At 43.7% G+C, this 18,368-nt stretch overlaps 1 protein-coding gene and 1 long non-coding RNA gene across 7 annotated transcripts in view; one reads left to right on the forward strand and one right to left on the reverse strand.

Annotated features, from left to right (window-relative positions):
* The window catches only part of RALB (RAS like proto-oncogene B), an 85,688-nt gene that overhangs the window by 9,761 nt on the left and 57,559 nt on the right, over positions 1 to 18,368 (forward strand). The window lies entirely within an intron of this gene.
* On the reverse strand, positions 787 to 18,356 carry LOC135974111 (uncharacterized). 5 transcript variants are annotated; one of them, XR_010591261.1, is made up of 3 exons: positions 18,236 to 18,294; positions 15,053 to 15,144; positions 787 to 3,449 (listed from the first exon to the last, which is right to left on the reverse strand). It is a non-coding gene; the product is annotated as an uncharacterized LOC135974111 (long non-coding RNA). The 5 variants fall into 5 exon arrangements; XR_010591260.1 differs by lacking the exon at positions 18,236 to 18,294 and adding an exon at positions 16,795 to 17,259 and having other exon boundaries at positions 15,053 to 15,742; XR_010591259.1 differs by lacking the exon at positions 18,236 to 18,294 and adding an exon at positions 15,621 to 17,191.

The raw sequence follows: 18,368 nt of genomic DNA on the forward strand, positions 1-18,368 counted from the left end.
CTTTCCACACACCACTGCAGTCATTACGAGTGCATAACTCCCATGAAAATAAATGGAAATCTTGCATATGCATGGTCTGCAGGATCGGACTATGGATTGATTCTGCAAACCTTTCACTTGTATGAATAATCTCGTCCGTTTCAATGGGTTTGGTAGTTCGGGCCATGTGTATTGTTGATAATAGAGGCTGAGCAGGGAGGAGAGAAGGTGAGCAAGGCTAGAGCTTGTTCCCATTGAAATTTATGGCAAATCTCTAATTGATGCCACTTGGACCAGGATCAGGTATACATGACTGCACATCCTGAGCTAGTCCAAAAATTAAGAGTTGTTGAGAAGAATATTACTTGAACTAGCAGTGTAAATCTTACTACCAATTACCAAACTGAACATAGTCACAGAAATACAAGTTGAAACAATTACTTTATCTTCAGGGAAACTCTTCTGTTAATTGATTGAGATGGATGGAGTTTCAGCTGAAACTCCTGCTTAAGCACAATTGATACTGGATTCATCCCTGGCTCAGTTTCAATGCAGGCAGCCAGTTAACACACAGTGGAAAACTACAAAAACTCTCAGTTATGAAGTTCGTCTCCTTACTTAGATGGATGGGAGCTAATTACATTTTTCCTCTTTGGACGAAGAACACGTTTCTGGTTTTGTCAGCATGTCTGATAATGGCAGGGGATTTTCTGAAGGTAATCCTGTAATGAAACGGCAGCCAGAGTTTGCTAATGTCACTCCAGGCGCTGTGTCTAAGAGCACTCTTTGATAATAATAAAAATATACTATAGGAAAAACTGCTTTATTTCTTATACTCTCATTCCTCAGGAAGTCACTTTTGGTGTAAAAGCGTGTAAGTTATTTTATCTGGTGTAAATCTTCACGGACAAGTCTTTCTGAACAAATACACCTTTCTGTCTTCATTCAAATCCCTTCTTAAAATGCATTTCTGCTATAAAGCATTTCTGTGCTTAGCCACCAGGCGTTGCTATCTACTTCTTAACAAAAAACCCCTAACTCTGTCCAGTTACAGATGATGAGTTACTAATGCATGTTCAGTCAGGTCTTTGGAAAAGCACACTCCCTGGGCTGGATTCCCTTGCTCATTGGCATCCGCTGTTCTTTTTACTGTGCATTTTTTTCATTTTTTATTGTAATCTTCACAGGGAAGGGCCGTCTGTTTTTCTGCACCTCTAGGCACCAGGCATGTCTATGATTTGATGTAAATCAATAAAAATGAACCAGGAAACAAAAAGGCTCCCTTACAATGGAGGATAGGTCCATCAGTGGCTATTAGCCAGGATGGGCAGGAATGGTTACCCTAGCCTCTGTTTGCCAGAAGCTGGGAATGAGCGAATGGATCACTTGATGATTACTTGTCCTGTTCATTCCCTCTGGAGCACCTGGCACTGGCCACTGTTGGAAGACGGGATACTGGGCTAGATGGACCCTTGGTCTGACCCAGTAGGGCCAGTCTTATCTTAATGCAAATGAGCCTTACAGGAACAGCTGGCAAATTCCGCTCTTGGTTATACAGGTGTAAATCCAAAGCAGAACGTGACCGTGAGTCTCGATATAGAGAAGATGCTAATGGCAAGCACAGTAATGCCCTCTCTGCCACATGTATGTGCCTATTGTAATAATACTTAGCATTTTATATCTTAGAAGTGCTGTACAAATATTAAATAATCAGGACAACACCCTGTGAAATAGAAAGGTAAACGCTATCCTCATTTTACAGATTGGGAAGCTGAGTTATTGAATGCTAAGTGAGGCCACAGAGTGAATCATTGTCAGAACCAGGATGAATACTGCAGGCTCTTAGTCTGGTGTTCAATCCATTAGACTACGCAGCCCCTATACTGCCTCCCGCAGTATGGTGCTAAGAATTGTCATGCGTAAGGAGCATGCATGTTTCTCACCTAATAGCAATGTTTAGAGTTTGTAAAACGGTGGGTGAAGACTCCAGTTTCTCTTAGTCAATAGGGGAAAATGTCCATAGCTGAAGGGGCCAGACATGTACAAGTGTCACAATTGGGATAAAAAAAAACCCCACAAATTGTAAGCACATTCCGTGTTAGTAATGAAAATTAAGAAAATATCTTACATTAACATAGCTCCTTCCAAGCCAAAAGTTGCCAAAGCACTTTACAAACGAATATAGGTGCCCAGCATGCTTAAGTGCCACAATCCTCATCAACATAATACAATTATATGGTGATCACTTCCCCCACAATTGAAATGCATCCACTGCGGGGATGAAACATGGCAGTTGTTTAACAGCACTACACAACAGCTTATGAGAGGGAAGTAGTAAGACGACGCTATCCATCTGAAACTGTAGGGAAATTTTCAGGAAGGCAGAATGTAATTACTTGCACTGGAATTTGGTTGGGATATCTTGCCAGCAAAGGCAGGGGCTGTTGTGGAGGCAGCAAGCTGAGACCGTGGAAGGAAGAGAGTGCATCCTGTTGCTTCATAGCTACCCCAGAGGAAAGAGGGGGCATCCTGCCCACTCATGCTAATCAATCAGCAAGGCGAGGCTAGCATTAGTTGTGGAAAAAGTGTATGTACCTTCCTCATTGAGGTAGGCGCGTGGGCAATACCTGCCAGAAAATTGAAGCAGTGCTCTGTTATAAAAAGATGTGCAATGCTTCGCACTAATTCACTGGGAATTAACTGTCCAGAGGAAATGCAAAACTGAGGTTTTGACCACTTATGTTCATCAGAGATCCCATAGTACTTTTTGCAGGTACAGGGTTGTTAGCCATGGTGTCCTGGGCAAATTCCAACTTGCATAATTATTGTCCTGCCTCCACAAAAGGCTTCAACTGAAGAAGTTAGTCCTTACTTCCTTTTCTAGAGAGGTATAGTAGAGTGTTTTTGCCCACTGTTAAACAGCTGCTGCATTTTGTTAGCTCATTTGAAGTATATTGCGTTTTGGTCATAGGTGGCAGTGCTTGGAAACTGAAAGCCTGTATTTATCCACAGAACAGGCAGTAGCAGTGTAAACTTCCCCCACTATGCCATGCCAATATGCTTTAATTCTGACCTGAGAGCAGAGAGCGTTGTTCAGTTTCCGGAGCCCACTCAATCCTTTGCCTCTGCTGAGACTGCTAAGGTGTCCGTTGCATTTGTAGTTTTTGTGATGGTAACAACTTCCAGCCACTATTGTCCTAGGCTAGGTTTGAACCAGAACCCAGCCCATAACCACTTCCCTGATGGACTGGTCTGTATTCCATAGTAGTAGCCAGAGGGGTGGTGTCACCTCGGAGGTCTTGCTGTCCAGCTGGGAGCACCTCATGGGTCTGGGAGAGTGCATGTTCACATCAACTGTAGTAGCTGTTGCAGAGCATGACAGTGACCTGGGAGCTACCCCTCCAAATCTGCAGGGGAAGAGCAGCAAGCATGGCTGCTGGAATTTCGCTCGGCGAGGTGGGATTAGGGAGCTAGAAAAGAAGGGACAGAGATGCATTAGTCTGTAATGTTCAGGTTGGTGTATCTGTGCAGCATGGCCCCAGCGCTTAAAGCGGTCTGAAAAAAGTGAGGGCCTGTCATCAAAGGGGAGCAGCAGCTTCAGTAAGACAGAGCTTAAAGTGTGCCCCTTAGCAACCTGGCTCCCAGTAAATGTTTTTTTTGCTGGGTCTGTGACCCCTTGCAGCACTTTCCCTTCCCTCTCTCCCCTCCCCCCCACCCCACCCTACACTTTAAGCACTGCATGGCCCTGTACTGCATGAAATGTGTGTCACCCACTAGTGGCTGGTCTGTAAATAATAAGCCTTACTCTTACCCCTACAGCCAGTAGAGGCATATTTTTAGCTCAAGTGGTAAGGGGCCTGTCTCTTGGAGAGAAAACTTGCACTGTCTATTGCCCTGCCCACCCCCATCCCCAGCTTGTGACCTTGATGGCCATGTGGTGCCTGCTTCATTTGCAAATTTAACACCATTAATCTGGGCTTGAATAGGGACTGGGAGTGGCTGGCTCATTACAGAAGCAGCTTTTCCTCTCCTGGAATTGACACCTCCTCATCTATTATTGGGAGTGGACTCCATCCACCCTGATTGAATTGGCCCTGTCAACACTGGTTCTCCACTTGCAAAGTAACTCCCTTCTCTCCATGTGTCAGTATATAATGCCTGCATCTGTAACTTTCACTCTATGCATCTGAAGAAGTGAGGTTTTTACCCACAAAAGCTTATGCCCAAATAAATCTGTTAGTCTTTAAGGTGCCACCAGACTCCTTTTTGGTTTTGCTTATGACTGAAGTCTTTACAGCTAAAGATTTATTACAACTGCCTTGGCTTGGCCTTCTTGCTATCAGCTCTTGCAAGAGGAGGTGAGGTGAGGAGGTGAAGGAAAGAGCTTATTCTACAGCTTGGGGATTTCTCTACTGGAGGTAGAAGAAAGAAATTGGTGAAACTGATGCGGTAGGTTGTAGGTACAGCAATTAAGGGCAAAAACACATCAATCACATCTACTTGTTTTTACACTGGGAGCTTCTGTGAACTGACAACACATTCTTTTTAATTTATACCTGCTACAGAAAAACAAAACCCAGTAATTACAAGAAAGTTCACCTGTGCCATGTGATAGCTGTGTCAAGGATCAACAGTTCAATCATGAGGTACAGTGAACTTGTTGCATGTGCAATAATCGCATGAGGATGCAGACAGATTTAAATCAACTTGGAAAGCTCTGGAGGTAGAGGAGAGTTTGTTTCCCACAGCTAGGAACTAAATCTCATTCTCATTTAACCAGAACACGGTAGCATAACTGAGGTTGTGTCAGGACACACATGCTGGCATTGTAATAAGAATGCATGACCAACACAGATTCAAGAATTTATAAAAGGATGTTTATATTTTAATTTATACAGATGATTTTTGAGGATGCAGAAGAGAGTCCTAGCTATAGACAAGAGGCTCAAACTTTTTATTTCCATTGCCAAAAAATTCCCCATGTTTCAGTTTTCAAATCGTAAGGTTTTTCTGTTTCTTCCAAAAGGTTATATTTACCTGCTTTTATTTTTAACTTTCATGCGAAGTAGCATATTGGCCTTATCTTTTATTTAAACAAAGGTTGCAGCAAGATGATGCTTGAAAACACAGAGTGGGAAAACTTGAATGTGATTTATTCATATAGTGAAGAAGTTAGTAAGAACTAGGAGTCTTGCTGAACAAAGCATTCTGGAAATAACTGTAAATATCAACTCAATGTCAACTAAATATCAAAGATGAGCATGAGGCAAACTCCCACATCTGAACAGCCCTGAACTTTTAAGTTTGAATTTTGCAAATGGTCCCCTATTTTTGTAATGGGCAGAACCAAAACACTGGGTCTTCACCGCTTCCTGCCACAAGACAGGAAAGATCATACTGGGACATGATAGCTCAGGCCCATCTCTGCTAATATCAGCCACAGATGAATAAAATACAAACTCATTTTTAAAAAATTCAGCTGAATTTATATCCATTTCTTGCTGAATTGAAACCTCCCCAAAAAATCCCCTGAGAAATGTTAAGAAAACCACCACCACAATCATTGCTGAGTCTTTTGTCTGGAGGACTCTGAGGATTCTCAGCTGATTCAAGAAAAGCACGCTTCCCAAGCTAATCAAAAGAGAGCTGCAGCAGCAGGTGGTCACATTGCTTAGGCTTTGCAAAGAGAAAGTTAAAAGGGTGGGATTGCATCAAGTTGGGGAGATGTACATGGTTAGGCTCTGCAAAGAAAAGTGAAAAAGGTGGGTTTGCAGCAATGTGACATGGTTACTCCATTTGGCATCTGCCTGCATGTCTCATGCCACATAGGCAAAAATTTGGTTTCCAAAGTGCATGTCAGGATGCACTGTGTGGGGAAGGAAGTGACAGCTGCCTCCACTTTGCAATAAGCTCTCAGGCTTGTTTTATTTAAAGACCCTTTCTGAATTTACAAGGGAGTAACCTGATGAGTTAATACACTTGTATAAGAAAGTATCAGAGGGGTAGCCGTGTTAGTCTGAATCTGTAAAAAGCAACAGAGGGTCCTGTGGCACCTTTAAGACTAACAGAAGTCTTGCTTGCATCTGAAGAAGTGAGGTTCTTACCCACGAAAGCTTATGCTCCCAATACTTCTGTTAGTCTTAAAGGTGCCACAGGACCCTCTGTTGCTTTGTATAAGAAAAAAATCCATCTTTTAAAATATGGGTCTATCTATCTGCCTCTCTTGCCCATTCCCAACTATGTACAAGCTTCTGAGCCGTCCAGTATGCCTGGAATATCTGCCCCTATTCATATCCCCACTAAGCTTCCCATGGGAAGCAACCCGAGACCAACATTTGCTATGTGCCACCAAACATCTATTGGTAATGATTTCTGATCACTATTGTGCTGGGTTCAGCATTATCAGCTAGTGTTAAAGACCTCTAGATTCTCCTTCCTGAGCCATCATTCCACTTTTGAAGAGAGGTACCCTTTCACTCATTTTTGATCAGAAAAGTAATGCCGATTTGATTGTCAGAAGATACCAGCACATGAGAATGAGGTAAATATAGATTACAGCAAGTAAAACTGACGGAAAATCTAGCACTCACTAATATGGAAGTGTTTGGATGCTGCACATTAATTAACCACTTCTGGGCTACATTTGCATTTTCTGGCCTGACTTTAATGAACTTTGGATCAGTCTGTAGCGCTTAATGCATACATTATGGCCCCAATTCCCCACTGTCTTGCACTTTCTATGTCATTTTCACCAGTACAAGGTGTCATTTTGATCTGGTAGCATTTTACATCCACTTTCTACAGTATAAAAGACTACAAAAGATGCAAGGCAGCAGAAAGGTCTTGTGTGTTCAGATGCTTGGCTTTAATCCTACTAAAACTATTAGAGAGGCATATATAAAGGGTAAAGCCCTGGTTTGGGTTATGAAAGGAATGTAGCTATACGTGACAGTTCAGATGCATTAGTGTTCTGGTATTAATAGTCTGATCAGACTAAAGTTTCTAGAGTTGTCCTTCACAAATCTGGCTTGAGGATGAATTGCAAGTCTGAATAGATTTGAGCACTTTACAATCAGAAATGTCAAATTTTGATTAATTGTCCCCTAAAAGCTTGGGTAAAGCTACCTAATAAACATGATCCCAAAGGTGATTGTATGATTAAAGTAAAATCATAGTTCTCAAGCTTCTTAACAGATACAGACATGTCTTGGGCACATTTTTTTCCATTTAGGTGTACAGACAGCACCTCCTGAAAGGTATTTGTTGGCAGTCTTCAGATACATGGGCCCAGATTCTGGCCTCAGTTACACTAGTGTAAATCTGGAGTAATGTCAATGGGCTAAAACTGAGATTGGATTCTGGCCCAGGATTATCATCAAGACTTTAAACTTGGTTTGACCAAGGAATGCTGGGCAGTCCTAAAATGTTAATCCCAGGGACAGGACAAGATCTGCAAGGCCAGATGTTATACTACAAATCAGACAAATTTAGGATTACTGGCATTTATTTTTGAAAAACAAACAAACATATAAAGCCAGATCCTCAGCTGCTGTAAATCAGTGTAGTTCCACTGAAGTCAATGGTGCTATGCTGAATTACACCAGCTAAAGAACTGGCCCTACACAGTACAGTGTATACAAGTTTCGTGAATCCCATCAGCAGTCCTCAGGTTTGCAAAATTTGGGCACCTCTACTTCAATTTAAAGTGTCGTTTGAAATAACTTGTCAGCATATTTCTGTTCTAGTTAACTTGGGTATTAATTTGTTTCCTAATAAAACTTACCGCCCTCACTATATCAAATATAGAACCCTATTCAATGCAAAATATAGACATATTATCTAGAGTGAAGGTTCTTGACTTCTTCTTTGGTGCCTAGACTCGCATTGTATGTTGTGTGTAACATTATGTGCTAGCCCTGGGCTAAGAATCATTTATGGTTTAATAAGTTCTTACTGAGAATTTCCTGGCTTTTGTTAATTGTTCCTCCTTCAACAGTATTTTAATGCAGAATTTTATGCTTTTGTGCTTTACATTTTTATGTTTATGCAAAAAAAGAAATCCATCATGGAAATCCGGAAAGAATTAAATTTCAGGACTGGAGAGAGAGAGAGAGAGAGAATGTCCTGCTGTACTCAAATTATTTTTTATTTCCATACCACGTGGAGACTGTTACATAGAAGTTCAATAATCCATTCCATGCTTTTTTTTAAAAGAAATATCATCCCTGAGTTTTAACGGTATCTCAATATAGCAGCAGGACATACATCAGAGGAATAAAATAGAAATAAGGGATGTCACTTAGAAGATATATATTTTGTGACCATAGGCACTTAAGTATTCATTCATTATCTGAGCTAATTAATAGGATGAGTAAGGCCTGTATAAGCAGGAGGAGCACTAGTAATTTATACTAACATAATTAGCTTCTAGCAGTTAGGGTTGTAATGAAAAGTTAATTTCAACCTCTTTTGTCAGGCCCATAAATGTAGGCTATAGTTGATTGAGAAGATAGAGGAGCTGTTATACAAGACTGTTGTGGTACAAGATACATTCATTTTTAAATCACTTTCCTTAATCATCAACCCTAAAGTAATCATACTTTTTAATCATTTTAGTCAAAGGGAAATGAGAAGCTGTTTGTAGGTATATTGGCTTCCCCACCACAAGAAACATGTTGTTTCTATAGAAGAATACTGTGTAAATGAACATATGAATACTGAACAGCATTATTGGTAAATGTCCCCTCCACTGTTCCCTCTAAGCTCTGCGCGTGCACACAGATCTTAAACCCCACACACACGGCGAAACACCGTGCACAGAAGAAATTTTTTGCGCACCTGGCCTGTCAAAAATTAGAGGGAACATTGGTCCCCTCTGTAATAAAAATGTTCTGAAGCCCAGAAGATTGTCATGCAGGTTGTTTCTCCAGTACTACTTTGAACAACTGAATGATTTAAGATGATTAGAAATCATGTCACAATGATACTACACTGATGTAGCACTTTTCAGCTACTTAGATCTCCTTATCAACTTTACTAATTGGCCAAACTACAGAAAGGAACCACTTTACCCATTGCTGAAGGGCTGTCACCTCTGGGGTGAAATGCCACAGCTGATTAACCGTGCACAACACATTACACAAGCTTATCAGGGGAAGAATCTATACCAAAGCAAATTTACAGGAGGAAATTAAGTATGCAAAATATAACTATACAAACTGGAATGTGCTCAGTACACCTGGGTTAACACTTTCCCCTTGGTAAAAGTTAAGGACTACAGCTTACTAGTACTTGGATTCACAGCTCATGCAAAAGGCTGCATAGTTGGGAGTATGGTGCTTTCTTGAAACCTTGTTGGGACGATGATTCAGAAATGACTTAGAGAAAAGCACATCATTTACTTAATCACCAGAATCACTTCCTGCAGCATCTGGATTTTCAGGGGAGCTCCCTCAGTCAAGTATTGACCAACCCTTAGACTGGGAGATTTAATACACCTCTACCCCAATATAATGCTGTCCTCAGGAGCCAAAAGAATCTTACTGCATTATAGGTGAAACCGCATTATATCGAACTTGCTTTGATCCGCTGGAGTGCGCAGCCCCGCCCCTCCGGAGCACTGCTTTACCGCGTTATATCCGAATTTGTGTTATATCGGGTCGCGTTATATTGGGGTAGAGGTGTAATATCATAGTGCAGAGTGGTATTGTTGCAAGTGCAGTGAAAGCTATAGAATATGAGGGTTGGAAGGGACCTCAGGAGGTCATATAGTCCAACCCCCTGCTCAAAGCAGGACCAATCCCCAACTAAATCATCCCAGCCAGGGCTTTGTCAAGCCTGACCTTAAAAACCTCTAAGGAAAGAGATTCCACCACCTCCCTAGGTAACCCATTCCAGTGCTTCACCATCCTCCTAGTGAAAAAGTTTTTCCTAATATCCAACCTAACCCCCCCCCCGCAACTTGAGATCATTACTCTTTGTTCTGTCATCTGCTACCACTGATCCATCCTCTTTGGAACCCCCTTTCAGGTAGTTGAAAGCCGCTATCAAATCCCCCCTCATTCTTCTCTTCTGCAGACTAAACAATCCCAGTTCCCTCAGCCTCGCCTCATAAGTCATGTGCTCCAGACCCCTAATCATTTTTGTTGCTCTCCGCTGGACTCTTTCCAATTTTTCCACATCCTTCTTGTAGTGTGGGGAACAAAACTGGACGCAGTACTCCAGATGAGGCCTCACCAATGTCGAATAGAGGGGAACGATCACATCCCTCGATCTGCTGGCAATGCCCCTACTTATACAGCCCAAAATGCCATTAGCCTTCTTGGCAACAAGGGCACACTGTTTTAATTCATACCCAGCTTCTTGTCCACTGTAACCCCTAGGTCCTTTGCTGCAGAACTGCTGCCTAGCCATTTGGTCCCCAGTCTGTAGCAGTGCATGGGATTCTTCCGTCCCAAGTGCAGGACTCTGCACTTGTCCTTGTTGAACCTCATCAGATTTCTTTTGGCCTAATCCTCTAATTTGTCTAGGTCCCTCTGTATCCGATCCCTATCCTCCAGCGTATCTACCACTCCTCCCAGTTTAGTGTCATTTGCAAACTTGCTGAGAGTGCAGTCCACACCATCCTCCAGATCATTAATGAAGATATTGAACAAAACCGGCCCCAGGACTGACCTTTGGGACATTCCACTTGATACCAGCTACCAACTAGACATGGAGCCATTGATCACTATCCGTTGAGCCCGATGATCTAGCCAGCTTTCTATCCGCCATACAGTCCATTCATCCAGCCCATACTTCTTTAACTTGCTGGCAAGAATACTGTGGGAGACCATATCAAAAGCTTTGCTAAAGTCAAGGAATAACACATCCACTGCTTTCCCCTCATCCACAGAGCCAGTTATCTCCTCATAGAAGGCAATTAGGTTAGTCAGGCATGACTTGCCCTTGGTGAATCCATGCTGACTGTTCCTGATCACTTTCCTCTCTTCTAAGTGCTTCAAATTGATTCCTTGAGGACCTGCTCCATGATTTTTCCAGGGACTGAGGTGAGGCTGAGTGGCCTGTAGTTCCCCAGATACTCCTCCTTCCCTTTTTAAAAGATGGGCACTACATTAACCTTTTTCCAGTCATCCGGCACCTCCCCCGAACGCCATGAGTTTTCAAAGATAATGGCAGATGTGATTGCAGAGCCATTGGCCAACTCCTTTAGCACCCTCGGATGCAGTGCATCTGGCCCCATGGACTTGTGCTCGTCCAGCTTTTCTAAATAGTCCCAAACCACTTCTTTCTCCACAGAGGGCTGGTCACCTCCTCCCCATACTGTGCTGCCCAGTGCAGTAGTCTGGGAGCTGACCATGTTTGTGAAGACTGAAGCAAAAAAAGTATTGAGTACGTTAGCTTTTTCCACATGCTCTGTCACTAGGTTGCCTCCCCCATTCAGTAAGGGGCCCACACTTTCCTTGACCACCACCTTGTTGCTAACATACCTGTAGAAACCCTTCTTGTTACTCTTAATATCCCTTGCTAGCTGCAACTCCAAGTGTGATTTTGCCTTCCTGATTTCACTCCTGCATGCCTGAGCAATATTTTTATACTCCTCCCTGGTCATTTGTCCAAGCTTCCACTTCTTGTAAGCTACTTTTTTGTGTTTAAGATCAGCAAGGATTTCATTGTTAAGCTAAGCTGGTCGCCTGCCATATTTACTATTCTTTCTACACACTGGGATGGTTTGTTCCTGCAAAGGATTCTTTAAAATACAGCCAGCTCTCCTGGACTCCTTTCCCCCTCATGTTATTCTCCCAGGGGATCCTGCCCATCAGTTCCCTGAGGGAGTCGAAGTCTGCTTTTCTGAAGTCCAGGGTCCGTATTCTGCTGCTCTCACTTCTTCCTTGTGTCAGGATCCTGAACTCGACCATCTCATGGTCACTGCCTCCCAGGTTCCCATCCACTTTTGCTTTGCCTACTAATTCTTCCCTGTTTGTGAGCAGCAGGTCAAGAAGAGCTCTGCCCTTAGTTGGTTCCTTCAGCATTTGCATGAGGAAATTGTCCCCTACACTTTCCAAAAACTTCCTGGGTTGTCTGTGCACTCCTGTATTGCTCTCCCAGCAGATATCGGGGTGACTGAAGTCCCCCATGAGAACCAGGGCCTGTGATCTAGTAACTTTTGTTAGCTGCCTGAAGAAAGCCTCATCCACCTGATCCCCCGGCTTCCTTTTGACTTTTAGAAAAAGTTGTAAACATCACATATGCTTTTAGGCACTGTCAGAGTAACTCTGTGAAGGTATTATAATGAGACATGAATAATACAATGAGAGAAACTAACTACCGTTACTCAATTTAGATCCAAAAATCTATCTTGTGTAAAATACAGTGCTTGGAAAAAAGCCCTACTCGGTTTAATTGGATAAAAGGCCTCCATGCCTCACAATATTTGCAATACCTGTTTATAAAATTAAAAAGAGAAACCTGCATTAAACATAAATAATGACATTAGAGCCAAATATGCAGGTCTCTCTTTAATGGATAACAAGCTATGGTTTTTATTTCTAGAAGAGGATATTGACCTGGTCTCTTTGTAAGAGAATAAATCAGTTTAATTAAATACTATATATACAGAAAGATATTTTGAGATTTCTTAATGTATTTTATATTGACAAGGCTTCATTTTGAAATATTGATCACCTCATATTCGATGTCTGGTTGCTATCACATCCAGTTACTCATGTTATTAACTGATACATATATCAATAATGTGATCTGGACAATTTAATTTTAGTTCCTTATTATAGAGACTTATGAATAAGTGACAATTGAGATTTGATCCTCTCCCAGCATGCAACATTTTCCATACTGGTTCAAATCCCTATCCTACATCCCTTACTCAACTGAGTCGTACCAATTAACTCAGTAAGCCACATCCTCAATATTGTCTACTCCACTGTTACTGAGGAAAAATTCTCCCTGCTTTCTATAGGAGTTTTTCCTAAGCAAGCCCCATTTTCATGGAAATTGATAGCTAAATGCTATTTGGCTTCAATGGGATCAGGCCCTAATTAAGGGGATTAGGATCAGGCTCAGTGGAACTGCAAATATGAGTAAAGACAGCTCATATGAGGTTGCAAGATCCAGCCCTAAATTTGTCATGTTACTGATTACTATGCTGACCTGCAGGTGCAGGACTCTTAAATCACTTGGAATGTGAAATCCCTTGCCTCACAAGCTAGGAGAGGTCATTAAGAATCTTCCTCTTACAAATTACTTTGGGATTTTATCCTGTCACAAATCTCCGCTTTAGCTGAAGCTGCAAGATGATTTTCCATTGAAAGTCTGTTTCACTGTGATGACTTCCGCTGTCTGTGGCAAAGAGGAAATGGCCGAGGAAATCAAACTGCCATTAACTCCTTGGAGGCCAAAAACAGTTATATTTCATATACTACGAGTTGTTTCCCACATGTAGCCACTATTTCAGTTTACTCCACCTGGGTTTTTTTGAATCCTGAAGTTCGTAGAGCATGACAGAGCCAGACCCAACCTTTTAAAGGTCCAAAATCATCTTTACAGTATGGTTGGTGTTATGCTTCTCCATGCACAGAGACCAAACAGATCTTTGTGTTGTTTTACATTGAGAGAACAACAAAGTAAGAAAGAACAAAAGTCTGTAGGAGTCTCTCTTCTGTCAGGATATCTGAGAATAAACTGGATGACAAAATCTGCACATGGGAAGTGTGCTTTTAAATGTAAGGTCTAATACTCTGAAAACAAAGAGCATCAACGTTTCATAGCCACATGCAGCACAGTTCTATTCTGAAAAGTGATTCTGCTAAAAAATAAATGGCATCCCAAATATATTCTTTATCAATCCCCCTCATTCTGATCTCACCAGTTCTATACTAGTGTAACTTCCTTGATTTACAGCCCTATTAATTAAATTATCCTGTATGTGGGATCAGAATCAAGCTATGACTTTTGCTAATTAATAAATAAAAAGTGATGGGCCTGATTCTCTCCTTTGTGCCACTCAGATACTGCAGAACATTGACCACACATGGCCAATTGTGAATACCCTCAGTGAGTGGAAGGAAACTCTGTGCAGGTGTAGCCAACACCCCTTCACCCACACCCCAACTCCAGTGTAGAGGACATCCTGGGAAGGTAGATGGATCACAGCTAGTGTGTTCCTTCACTTCTCAGATGTCCTGTAGTCCCTTAGGAATTGTTGCCAGCTAGCATAGGTCAGAGCAGCCCCTAGGTCATTCTACCCTATGCCAGGGTTGGGGCTGGAGTTGTGCAAGGCAGAGAATCAGGGAGTTGTAACTGACTCCCACAACCTGCTGTCCCTTGCACTGAGCAGATCACAGCAGAGGAAAGAATCTTGCCCTGTTTTTCTAACTTCCGGTACCACAAACTACAACTAGGCTCTGCAAATCAAACTTCCTCAATTATAAAGGTTTTGCAGTTCCTGCTTAGCTGACAGCTACACTGATAATACTCAAGGCAAGGACGATTACAAACTCATTCTTCCTAACTTGTATAATCTTCAGTGGAAACAGTGCCAAAAATTTGTTCATATCAGTAAAACAAGTATCTATGATTCAAAGTCAAACAGGGATGAATCCTGAAGCCCTTATGTTGGCAAACTCCTACAGCCATCAATGGGATTTTTGCCTTTGCTGGAGCTTCAGAATGAAATTTAGATCCAAGCCAAGAATGTCAGGAAAACTCCAATACCTCTATGTGGCACTCAAGAATTTAACTCCTGGAAGGACAGTTGTTTCTGAACTTTTCTAGGTGGAAGCCCTTGGTATGAATAGTATCAGGGGGTAGCCGTTAGTCTGTATCTACAAAAACAACAAGGAGTCTGGTGGCACCTTAAAGACTATCTGTTAGTCTTTAAGGTGCCACCAGACTCCTTGTTGTCTTGGTATGAATATGCTCTCTTCAAAATGTCGTATGAACTGTTCATTTCACAACTGATCTATTCTTACAAAATCACAGGTTCCACAAACCAAAGACTAATAATGGCTTTTAAGATGTCAGCAATAAACGGAAATATGGAAGGAAGTTTTCTGACCTTGCAGCACTGATCCACCCAACCAATATTCAGTATTGCCAGTATTCCACTATAAGGGATAATTCCAGATGATCCCAGCTAGTGAAGAGAAACTGGAATGAGACAGAAGGGCATTCATTCTCAACACTATGGAACATTATCATTAAACTCTGCATGTAAGGAGTTCTGTATTAAACACAATCGTCCAAATTGAGAATTGGTCTGAGTGGGTGGCACGGCCATTGAAGCCAATGGACTTGATTCTCCACTTACGGTCTCCTTGTGTAGTCATTTGCACTTGTCCAAAGTGAGGGCCAAAGGGGTGTAAAACATTGCCAAATCAGAATTCTCCACTCACACAGATGCTGAAATTTCATGCCCATTTTCTGCAAGTGAAAATGACAACACTGGGTGGGGAGAGTAAGGCAGTGGAGAATCAGGCTCAATATATTGTGTGTCTTCTCATTCTGTCTCCTCTACCTGGAACATCCTCCCTGAACCCATCTGCCACCCAATCTCTCCTTCAAATCCTTACTTAAAACCCACTTCTTTTGGTCAACTCATTTCACTACTAGCAAATCTAACTTACCTATCATGTTCATCACCATGATTTCTAAGTTCCTTCATGCCAGTTGACATTCTCCCCAGATTTTAGTTTTACACTTATAAAATGTAGCTGTTGTTCCAAGATGTCTATATATCTTACTCTTCCTTTGTAAAACAAACAAACAAAAATGTTTACTGCTCACTCACACAGGCTATTGTTGTTAATTATTATTGCTGTAGCACAAAAAGCACACTATCTAGCATAATGGGAACCTGACTGGGTATGCACCTATAAGAAATACAGTCCCTGCCACAAGGAACTCGCAATCTAAACATATGATGAGAGAGAACAGTTGGAGATAAATAAACCTCCATCTGTTTGAATGTTATATATGATTTTAACCCCTCTGAGGCAGGGAATTTGTCGTCTTACTGTCTGTAGAGCATCTGGGATACAGTTGGTACAATGCAAATAATAATACAAAGGAACTTATTCTCCTCTAAATTGATGTGTAAAATTCTTTCCCAAAGTACTGAGGCAAAAATACACCCTATAATGCCTATGGTAACCATGCACATAATACTGGTCACAACACATACTGATTCAAATCATTATAGCAAACAATATGCTTTGATATGCCTGGATTACTTTACAAGTCTACATTTCCCCTTCACCTGTGTCCAATAAATAGAGGATAGATGTGGTTAAAGGTCACACTAGCATGTAAAAATAGCAGTGTGGATGTTGCAACTCTGATGGAGAGTGGGGCTAGTCACCAGCACTACGGGTGGGCTTGAGAGCCTAAGCTGCCACTCAAGCTGCGACATCCACATTACTATTTTTAGCAGCTAGCCCGACTATACCCAGGCTGGAAGACTTGATCCCAGCTGGAGTGCAGACACATCCGCAGTCTCCACAAGGCAGGCGATGCTCAGGTTAAGCCAGTGTGACATGCTGCAAACTGTCTCCATAGGTTACTACTTTAGATTAAATATGTAGGCAGCTGTAGACTGCATTGAAAAACTTTGCAAGCTGCTATTTGGCTGCTTATCTGATTCATTAGATGAGGATGGGACTCCTAAAAAGAGAGAGAACTTTGGACCTTTAGCAACTCTGTCCCCTCACAACAAAACTATCTCCTCCCATCTCATCACCCATCCATCCCTAACCTCTTACTACCCCAATTCAAATAAAATATATTTTATTGGCATCTTACGATGTATCAGAGAGAGAGACACACACAGACTCTGGGTGTGTGTCAGCAGCATCCAGCATTCGCCCAAGACAAGGTCTCACAGCTCATTGGGCAGCTGGCTGCTATGCTGAGCAGTGGTATTGCTGCCATCTTTCCCTGCCAGCCCCCCAACCCCAGCACATTTTTCTTCCTCATTTGTAGAGTGTCTTTAAACTGGGACAGTCTGAGGGAGAGTTCATGTCGCACTCCTTGATATCTCAGATGGTGAAGTAAAAAGTATCTCTGGGTTTTAATCTCAAGCATGCTGGATCCAAAAATTCCCTTCCCCTCCTCCTTCTTGCCAACTCCTTCCCTTCCCAACACCAGCCCTCCCTCAGCCACCTCCCTATACAATCCTCCCATACCAATACCAACCCTTACCCACCCCCTCCCAACACCAGCCCTGCCCCTATCATCCCACCACCCCTCCAATCTTCCCCCTGCCATCCCAACACCACCCCTCCCTCACCTCTCCCAGCACCATCCCTCCCCCTCCCTCATCTATCCCAACAACAACCTTCCCCCTCCCCCTGCTATCCCACCCCCACTCCTCCCCTTCATCCCAACACCAGCCTCTCCCACTGCCATCCCACCCCTCCCAACACCAACCCGCCCCTGTCATCCCAACACCACCCCCCTCACCTCTCCCAGCACCACCCCTACCCCCCCTCACCTATCCCAACAACAACCTTCCCCTGACATCCCACCACCACCCCTCCATCCCAACACCAGCCTCCCCCACTCCTCCCACTGCCATCCCACACCTCCCAACACCAACCCGCCTGTCATCCCAACACCCCCCCACTTCTCCCAGCACCACCCCTACCCCCCTCACCTATCCCAACAACAACCTACCTCTGCCATCCCACCACCACCCCTCCCCTTCATCCCAACACCAGCCTCCCCCACCCCTCCCACTGCCATCCCACCCCTCCCAACACCAACCCGCCCCTGTCATCCCAACACCACCACCCCTCACCTCTCCCAGCACCACCCCTACCCCCCTCACCTATCCCAACAACAACCTACCTCTGCCATCCCACCACCACCCCTCCATCCCAACACCAGCCTCCCCCACCCCTCCCACTGCCATCCCACCCCTTCCAACACCAACCCGCCCCTGTCATCCCAACACCCCCCCACCTCTCCCATATCAATACCGCCCATCACCCCTCCCCCCCAGGGGGTGCTCTGTTTTTGCCGCCCCAAGCACGGCGGTCAGGCGGCTTTTGGGCGCATTTCTGCGGGTGATCCGCCGGTCCCGCGGCTTCGGCCACCGAATTGCCCCCGAACCCGCGGGACCTCCCGCCGAAGGCCGCCTGACCGCTGCCCTCATAGCGACCGGCCGCCCCCCGCGGCTGGCCGGCCCGCCCAGGCACGCGCTTGCTGCCCTGGAGCCGCCGCGCCTCCCCACCTCACCTACCGCTGCGCCCCGCGGTTCTCCCGAGCCCCCGCCAGGCCCCGCCCTTTCCAGCGGCTGCGTGGCGATTGACCAGAGGGCGCCACGTGACCCGGAAGCGGGTCCGCCTCCACGCAGCGGGCGGTTGTGCGGAGTG

The sequence above is a fragment of the Chrysemys picta genome, chromosome 11, assembly GCF_011386835.1.
Source record: "Chrysemys picta bellii isolate R12L10 chromosome 11, ASM1138683v2, whole genome shotgun sequence".
Lineage (NCBI taxonomy): Eukaryota > Metazoa > Chordata > Testudines > Emydidae > Chrysemys > Chrysemys picta.